General features: G+C 48.8%; 1 protein-coding gene across 3 annotated transcripts in view; it reads right to left on the bottom strand.

The window, feature by feature from the left end:
* Positions 1 to 7,243, bottom strand: part of FGF1 (fibroblast growth factor 1 (acidic)) — an 85,524-nt gene that overhangs the window by 48,608 nt on the left and 29,673 nt on the right. Inside the window, exon 2 of one of the 3 annotated variants that reach the window (XM_012645793.1) lies at positions 5,577 to 5,698. The exons of the other annotated variants lie outside the window; for them this stretch is intronic. The gene's annotated coding sequence lies outside the window, so the exon portion shown is untranslated. The remainder of the gene's footprint in view (positions 1 to 5,576; positions 5,699 to 7,243) is intronic. 3 annotated transcript variants of the gene reach the window in all.

Genomic DNA, 7,243 nt, shown 5'->3' with positions numbered 1-7,243 from the left:
TAATTTCTTTCTATTTTTAGTAGAGACGGGGTCTCGCTCTTGCTCAGGCTGGTCTCAAACTCCTGAGCTCAAACAATCCGCCCGCCTTGGCCTCCCAAAGTGCTAGGATTACAGGCGTGAGCCACCGCGCCCGGCCCACCCAGAACATCTTGATTAAAAAGGAGGCTGCATTCATCAGGTTGGGATACCTTAAAGCCTTACTTCTGATTTACAAGCTTCCTTGGAAATACATCTTCAGCCCTGCTTTTTTCATCCCCGGTCCCTGAGGGAAGAGCAAATTCAAGACCTTCAAGGAAAGAGTGCACTTATGGGCGGACCCCACGACCTGTAAGTTCAGTATCAAGAATTTGTCCTACAGAGGGACGCACACAGGTGACAGAAGATCACCATGTGAGATTCACGGAAGTGCTGTTTGCAAAAGTAAAAACTCGGAAACACTGTGGTATCCAAAGTGGAATGACAAAATAAGCTATACGGCCAAGCGAATGAAATAAGTTATGAATAAGCAAATGAAATAAGTTATGAATAAAATAAGTTATGAAGAAGAGAGCTAGACATGTATGTTCATATATGAGTGGGTAAAAAAGGAAGCCCTAGAATAATTTGTATGGAATTATCCCGTAACCGATTTTAAAAATCATATATGTATGTGTAAATACATAGATGGAGACCTGAAAAAATGATTCCCTTTGGGGAGCGGGATGGGATGGGTGAGGAGGAGCTCAACATTTTGTTATCGCAGGTATTTTTCTAATTTAAAGGAAAAAAATGATAACACTTTTAAAACCGTGTAAAAAGAGGGCAAGAATGCCGTCTACTGACTCTCCGTTCAGCCCCCAAACTTGCTAAATCCCCCTCCCCCTGCACGGACGGTGGGGGGGGCCTCTTGCTCCTGCCCCCCTCTCAGCTTCTCTGCACAGCTGAGCTTCCCGAAGGCAGTCGGCACCCCCGGCACCTCTCGGGCACCCCCGGCCCCCTGAGTCTCCCTTCCAGCCCACCCGTCCGCTGAAAGTGCCTTGGGACAGCTCCCCTATATCTCCCCCGCACCGGGGCTGTACCGGCCTGGCCTGCGGCTGTACAGGCAGTTGTGGATGTCGTTCGTAATCGCCTCGACTTTTACTGATGCGGAGGTTTCCCCTCAAAATCCCACTGTCTGGCTCTCCTTTAACCAGCACAAGACCTGGCCTGCTGCCCTTGCCTTCCTGCCGGCTGGACTGAGAGCCTTGCGAGGCCGGGTCTCCACCGCTGTGTCTGGCACTCTTCCCCCGGGGGCAGCAGAACTTCCCATCTCACTCCAGACAGCCCTCCCCTCTCCGGGTGCAATAACAGCACTGGCTTCCGGCTTCTTTCTCCACCCGCTTCTCTGCCTTTAGCTACCCTTTGAAGTGTGGCATGCCCCAGGGGGCTGCCCTAGGTCCTTCTCTCTTAATAAAAAATGTGCTCTCCAGGAGTCCTTGTCCTTCTCGAAGCCTACCATGCCTCCCAAATCCTGACCTGTACCTGTACCCTGGTCTTCAGGTTCAAAGTTCCAAGAAGCATTCCTAGACATTCTGCGGACACATCCCAAGGTGTCCCTCTGCTTTATTAGGGACAGCGCGGTGGTTACAAAGTAACCCAAGCTGCTAAACATACCTTAACCACATTCCCTTTCCCTCCCTCCCTGCGGGCATCTCCTAATGATTCTGCCTAAATCTTTCTTAAATTCTCTTTCCTTTCTTTCCTTTTCATGAATGTCTTAAGTTAGGCCAGCAAACTCTGAACGCTTTTCCCTGGCAATTGCTTCTGATTCTTCTCTCTGTAGCTTATTGCACTTAACCTCGTCCACAACCTCTTCAGCCTTGTCTTCCCAAACCGCAAACCTCATGGCGCCTTGTCCTTGATCCAGTTCCCTCCGTTATTTCTCACTGCCTACAGGCCTAAGTCCAAGCTTCTTAGCTCGGCGTTCAAGGCTCTTTATGATCTGCTTGCAACCTTTCTTCATTGAGGCAGCAAACTTAGGGTTGTGTCAGGCTTTAGGAATACTCTTGTGCATTAGATAGTTGTGGTTCCTGCCTTTTTTTTTGAGACAGAGTCTCACTGTGTTGCCCGGGCTAGAGTGCTGTGGCATCATCCTAGCTCACAGCAACCTCAAACTCCTGGGCTCAAGCGATCCTCCTGCCTCAGCCTCCCAAGTAGCTGGGACTACAGGCATGCGCCACCATGCCCGCCTAATTTTTTCTATATATATTTTTAGTTGTCCGATTAATTTCTTTCTATTTTAGTAGAGACGGGGTCTCGCTCTTGCTCAGGCTGGTTTCGAACTCCTGAGCTCAAACAATCCTCCCGCCTCGGCCTCCCAGAGAGCTAGGATTACAGGCGTGAGGTGGTTCCTGCCTTTATGGGACTACATTGTAGTGGGGCTTCACACATACACATACGAATTAAAGGACAAAGATAGAAAAATTGCAAGTTGTTCTTTGGAGAATGTTCCCTTCAGTGTCAAGAAACAAAGACAGAGAATAAAGAATAAGACCAACAGGTGAGACTCCTCGAGGAGGTGACGCTGAAGCTGAGAAATGAAGGAAGAGAAGGTGCAGGATGCAGGGAGCCACCCTCCTGAGCCTGCGTAGCTGTGCTCTGGGTGCTTCTGCCTGACTGTGAGCTCCTCAAAGGGAGGAACTGCCTGGCCACTTGGGTCCCCAGTGCCTGGCACATAGTAGGCTCGATAATTGTGAGATGAACGACTGGACGGGTGAGCAGGTGGAGGGATGGATGGAGGTGCACACTCTGAGCTGAGCTGTCATGTCTTTTGGGGACAGTTACGTAACCAACAATGCTGAAGCCTCAGGTTTCCTGGCATTGGCTCGTGTTGGGGCAAGAGTGGCTGAACCAGGTTCTCACTCAGGTTCTCCACCGTTCTAGTGACGTGTCAGTTTGCTATCTGACCATCCTTATTATTGTGAGATGGGCACATAGTTTTTACAAATAAAAAACAGTAACATTTTTGTATTTATCTTCAATAAACAGCTCTTAACCCTATCTTCCCTCACTTCGAGGGGGACCTTTTAAGCGGAATACCCGGGGGCAGCGCACATGGTGCTTCCGCGCCCGGCTCTGCAGTCGGATCCCTGCGCTCAAGTACCAGCCCGGCCGCCTGCCCAGGCAGACTGCGAAACCTCACCAAGCCCTCCGTTTCTTTGTCTATAAAATATGAGTAACAACACCTACCTTCAGAGGGCTGCTGGCCAGGAGGATTCAATGACACCACAAAGAGCACGGCGCCTGGGACAAAGTAAAGGCTCAAAGTCCAGGAGGTGCCATTGTTAGAGGAGTGACATTTCTTTAGCCTGGCCCAGCCAAATGCCTCCAAATGCTTCTGAAAGAATCACTGCCAAAGATGACAAAGGACATGCCCTTTGGACTGTTTTTCTGGTCAAAAGGGAGAAATTCTCTTGCCCAGACAGTCTTTGGCTCCAGAGCAGGCCCCGGAAAGCAACCACAAACACAGTGACACTGATGGGACTGTGTCCCTGGTCTTGTTAGCCTGCGTTGGGGAGTGTCCTGCTGAGCTGACCAGTTGTAAACAGGCCCACGTCACCTGTTTTCTCATACAACACGACTGAGTTTCTCTTGGTCTGTAATGTGGGCTTCCTCCCGAGACCTCACCTGTTAGGTAGCTGAAAACATCTTCATTCTTTCCCAGTGGGAGAGGTTCAACAGTCCCTCTGGGGAATGCTCTGCCCTCAGTTCCTCCATCTGTGGCCACCCTCCCTGGCAGTGGGAGACGTGGGGGCCACGTATCCTCTCACTGGAACGGAAGAGTTGACCCCCTGCACAGGCTTCTCCGGGGCCCAAGATCCCCAGCATGGAGCCCTCCGCCTGGTTTTCATGACTCAAGTAGGGGCCGCTGGCTTCTCTTGGCTGGGTCAGGGCCCAGGGCGGCTCCTTGGCTGACCAGCTCTTACTGGCCATGGGTTTCTGCCTCCCTGCCCAGGAGGTCTGCCCCAGCCCGGCTGCAGGGTCACCCTGTGATGGCCTCTGGCTCTCATCTCAGCATCTGCATCATGCAGTAACAGCAGAAATCCGGAGTGCAGAGCACACCCACCCGCCATCCGATCGCACCCGTCCAGCCTCTGCGCTCTCCGGGCCTCCCACGTTGCGGTGCTGCCCACCTTCAGTGTTCCCCTCGGCTCGTCGGGATGTTTCTGAAGCCAGAGCCACCCCTTTCCCCCACCCACATTGTATCTTCTTTTCCAGCCCCATCTTCGGGAATAAACCCCAGTGGCAGACGGGCATCCCCCTCCACAGTGGTAGAAGCGCCACGGTGCCTGCCAGGCCCAGCTCCTGCTGTTACATGGGAGGGAAAGCCATTTCGCAAACCCCTTCTCCACAAATCTCGGCACCAAACTGACTGTCTTTACCCCGTGTTCCCCCGTCCTTCTCCGGCTCCAGCCAACAGGCCTCCTGGCCCAGCCTCTGAGAAGGGAGGCTCCAAATGGAACATGGTTTAAACGGAATGGGGGAGGAGGGGTGAAAACACGTTGCTTCGTTTCCGCAAAATATTCTCTCTCGTACCCTATTCCTCTTCTGGGTCTGCCATAGCTAATGGAACCGACGTCCTTCAAGGCATTTACCTTTGCTCCACTGGTAGTCGTGTTCCTTCGAGAAATGCATCACCCCCCTACAACGGACAGCACTATGCTGGAAACCAAGTCAACAGCTGCCTCACAAACACGATGTAGACATTAGCCGTCAGGGAAATGCAAATCAGAACACAGTATCACTTCCCACCCACAGGATGGCTTTAATCCAAAAGGCACACAATAACCAGTGTCGGTGAGGATGAGGAGAAATTGGAGCCTTCATCCATTGCTGGTGGGAATGTAAAATGGTGCAACAACTTTGGAAAACCATTTGGCAGTTCCTCAAGCGCTTAAGCATAGGGTTACCATGTGACCGAACAATCCCACACCTATGTGTTTAACTAACAGAAATGAAAACGTATGTTCATACGAAAATGAATACATTAATGTTCATAGCGGAATGACTCATAAAGCCACAGAGTGGAAGCAATAAATGATGAATGGATTATCAAAATGTGGTATATCCATGCAATGGAAAATTATTCAGCCATAAAAAGGAATGAAGCGTGATGCATGCTACAGCGTGGATAAACCGTGAAGATACTATGCTAAGTGAAAGAAGCCTGAGACGCAAAACCACATGTTGTATGATTCTATTTATATGCAATGTCCATAAAAGGCAAATCTATAGAGACAGGAAGTAGATTAGTGGTGCCAGGGGCTGGGAGAGGAGGAATGGGGAGTGACTGCTGATTTGTGTGTGTCCTGAAATTAGACAGTAGCAGTGGTTGCACGACCGTGAATATACTGTTAATAAAAGCTACTGAATGGGCCAGGTGCGGTGGCTCACGCCTGTAATCCTAGCACTCTGGGAGGCCGAAGCAGGTGGATTGCTCAAGGTCAGGAGTTTGAGACCAGCCTGAGCAAGACCCCGTCTCTACTAAAAAATAGAAAGAAATGGTCTGGACAACTAAAAATATATAGAAAAAATTAGCTGGGCATGGTGGCGCGTGCCTGTAGTCCCAGCTACTCGGGAGGCTGAGGCAGAAGGATTGCTTGAGCCCAGGAGTTTGAGGTTGCTGTGAGCTAGGCTGATGCCACGGCACTCACTCTAGCCTGGGCAACAAAGTGAGACTCTGTCTCAAAAAAAAAAAAAAAAAAAAGCTACTGAATGGTTTACTTGAAGTGAATAAGTTGTGTGGCATGTGACTTATAGCTCAATAAAGCTGTTAAAAATGTTCTCATCTCATTCTCTAATTGTCTCCCTCTCTCCCAACTATTTAGCTCTCCCATAACAAATGTGTATTCAAATTTCTGTAATTTCAAGACTTTCCTCCAACATACTTTATCAGAGTTCAGTATTAGGTGGACACCAATTGAATGATTGTTGAATGGTCATTTTCTATTAGGTAAGCTCCAAGAGCTTTATTTTGTTCACTATTATATCCACTATGCTTAACACAGGGCCGGGCACATAGTGATGTCTCAATAACTATTTGTTGAATGAATGGCTGGAGCTCACTTGTAAATGGACACAAAAGCCCAGCAATGTCCTCTCGTCATTCGTTTATTCGGCACGTATTTTCTGTAGCCTCCTCCATGTATGGAGTGTGTGAATGAAGCAGACATTTCTTTGTCTTGGGAGAAGGGAGAACAAAGGAGACCTTTACCAAGCAGGTTTCACACTTTGATCAAACCCTGAAAAGAAATCAAATCTAACATTCCATAAAGGTTTAGCCCAGACTTTACCACTGTACAATACATATGTGTAACAGAATTCAACTTGTGCCCCCTAAATCTATTAAAATAAAAAAAGGAGGGGAAAATTTGCAGATACTGACATTGCAAGATGTTTTAAAGTTCCTCTTAGCAGAGCTTTGTGGGAAGTTAAGCTGAGTTGAGGGTCATACGAAGGAAAAGAAGTGAAGGACAGAGGACGAGTGAGAAGGTTAATCAGGAAAAAAAAGAAAACGGGCATTTCCAATAGACTTATTTTACCCGTCGGGAAGCATTTCATCTGAGCTGTGATATTAATTTCTTGCTGAAGTGGGAGTAAAATCAGAAAAGGGGAAAGTGCCGAGTCCCATCCTTCATCTCCAGTGACAAGGATGTGTTTGAGAAGAGCTGTGATGGGAAAGAGTGACTCAGTGGCTGGCAGGGGAGAGAACAAGGGTGTTTTACAGAGATGGGGAAGAACTAATTAAAGCACAACTGCCTTCTCCACTGTGGAAAATTGTGGGAAAGATAGCCAAGAGGTCAAGACAGAGGGCAAGAAGATGCACGCTGATGACAGGAGTTGGGAAGCCGAGAGGCCAGCGTGTGGATGCATGGCCCACAGTGGATGACGGAGGTCTTGGGGTCAGAAATTAAAGCAAGGAAACTTGGCCAGTTGAGTTTTTTCCACACATACAGCCTCTTTGTTCCACCTCACTCTTGCCCCATACTTTCATCTTAACGTGCCGGGATTCTAGAAAACCATTCACGATGAGGCAGTGTGAACAGGGCTAGGAGGTGATTAAGACATGAATAAGGCTTGTGAACAAGGCAGGGTGAGACCCAAGAGTTGAGACACTTGCAGAGGTGGGAGGAGGCAAGGAAGATGTGGGAAGGATAAAGTTCAAGGTCAAGGATGATGCTACAAAATCTGGCACAAATTACAAATGGAGCTTGGGAAAAAGGAG

This window comes from Propithecus coquereli, unplaced genomic scaffold (genome assembly GCF_000956105.1).
Source record: "Propithecus coquereli isolate 6110/MARCELLA unplaced genomic scaffold, Pcoq_1.0 Scaffold236, whole genome shotgun sequence".
NCBI lineage: Eukaryota > Metazoa > Chordata > Mammalia > Primates > Indriidae > Propithecus > Propithecus coquereli.
The sequence above is the reverse complement of the archived record's forward strand: the minus strand, read 5'-3'. Positions and strand labels throughout refer to the sequence as shown.